Source organism: Triticum dicoccoides, chromosome 3B (assembly GCF_002162155.2).
Source record: "Triticum dicoccoides isolate Atlit2015 ecotype Zavitan chromosome 3B, WEW_v2.0, whole genome shotgun sequence".
Classification (NCBI taxonomy): domain Eukaryota; kingdom Viridiplantae; phylum Streptophyta; class Magnoliopsida; order Poales; family Poaceae; genus Triticum; species Triticum dicoccoides.
Genome location: NC_041385.1, coordinates 60,918,711 through 60,920,289, shown reverse-complemented (window position 1 = coordinate 60,920,289; position 1,579 = coordinate 60,918,711).

Below are 1,579 nucleotides of genomic sequence, written 5' to 3'. Positions count from 1 at the left end.
GGGGGGACTTTTTTTCGTGAAATACAGAGGCCCTTCCGGTGGGTCCCAGCTATCAGGTGGAGGAATCATTATTTTGTGCGTAATAAGGAGGCATTTCCGTGTGTGGGCCCCTACTGTCAGCCTCTTCCGATGGCTGTTGTTTGTTGACCATGTTGACCTCCCGGCGCCGAGAGCACAAACGCGATGGACGAGGGCGAGGCCCACGAAGGGAACCACCTGGGGCCAGTGAAGCCACCACAGCGGATGCCCACGCTGAGGGGAGTACGAGCGCTGACTGGTCGGCTGCGGGGTGAGGCTGGCGTCGCCGAAAAATAACAGGATGTGTGGGTAGTTAGAGGGATGGCCTGGCAGCAGCACAACCAGCCACGGGAGGAGGGAGCAGACAGTCCCGCTAGCGCTAGTTTGGGCGGCTGGAGCAAGAAGATCAGAGATTGAAGAAGCACGGCGGCCGTTGGATGGACATCCAACAGTCACTTCTGTGTGTTGACTAAGTTAACAAAGCCTTGCGTACACGTCAAATTTTTTTTAGGACAGCGTCATGGTCAACCTAGTAGGCACATAAGTCAGCCTCCAAATCTGTGGAAAACAGCATACAACCCATTAGCCATTATTTTCAATAACTACATCCAATTTGCTAATTCTTAAGGATATTTGAAGCCCATATTCTTTTTATTAGCATTACAGACCATATATTCTGGGCACTGCTAAAAAATTCAACGAAATTTTGTATATTTCGGTGGGGTCCGAACTCTTTTAATCATGAAATTTTGAGTCACGTTAAAAATATTTTTCAAAAAATTATATCAAAATAAAATTCAAAAAACAATTCTCTGCAAAAAAATGAATGAAATTTAGAATCTTAACTAGCAAGATGCCCGTTCGTTGCAAGAAACATGAAGATGCATTTGTATGAGTAGTTTATCTTGTGGGAGAAAAGATGATATTTTAATGTAATTGCCAGTTGGCTTTGGTTTTTCGAAGAGTAGAGAGTAGAGAAATCCTGAAAAAAAATGATATTTTAATGCAATTGCCGGTCGGCTTTGGTTTAAAAATTTACAACCGATTTCTTACAACTTATAGCCCATTTCTAGGGAAACCCATTTCTTACTACTTACATCCCTCCTCGTCTTGAAAGATTTGCAGCCCAGCAGGGCTGAGAAAAACAAGTAGGCCTCGGTTTTGATATTCTCCAAAAATAAGAACTGGGCTAGCCATTTTCAGAAAGAAAAAAATATCAACTGGGCTTGTCATATGCTTAATAAAAGCGTAAGCGTGGGCTAGACGGGCCACAGCCCCCGCACAATGCGTAGTTGAGCTCCGTCTCTGAAACTAAAAAACAACTGGGCGAGCTGCTGGGTCCCTGGTGTTATCCGCTTGCTGTGTAATTTTCTCGTTTATTGACTACATTGACAATGGCGTGGGACCTAGTTGTCAAACAATTAGGAGGAAGTGTTTTTTGGCTTGTAATAATGAGGCACCTGCTTGTGAAATGCAATGACCCTGGTGGGTTCCTACCGTCAGCCTCTCCACGTACAGTCATCTCCCGATTCCTCTTGGTTGTTGACCATGTTGACAACGC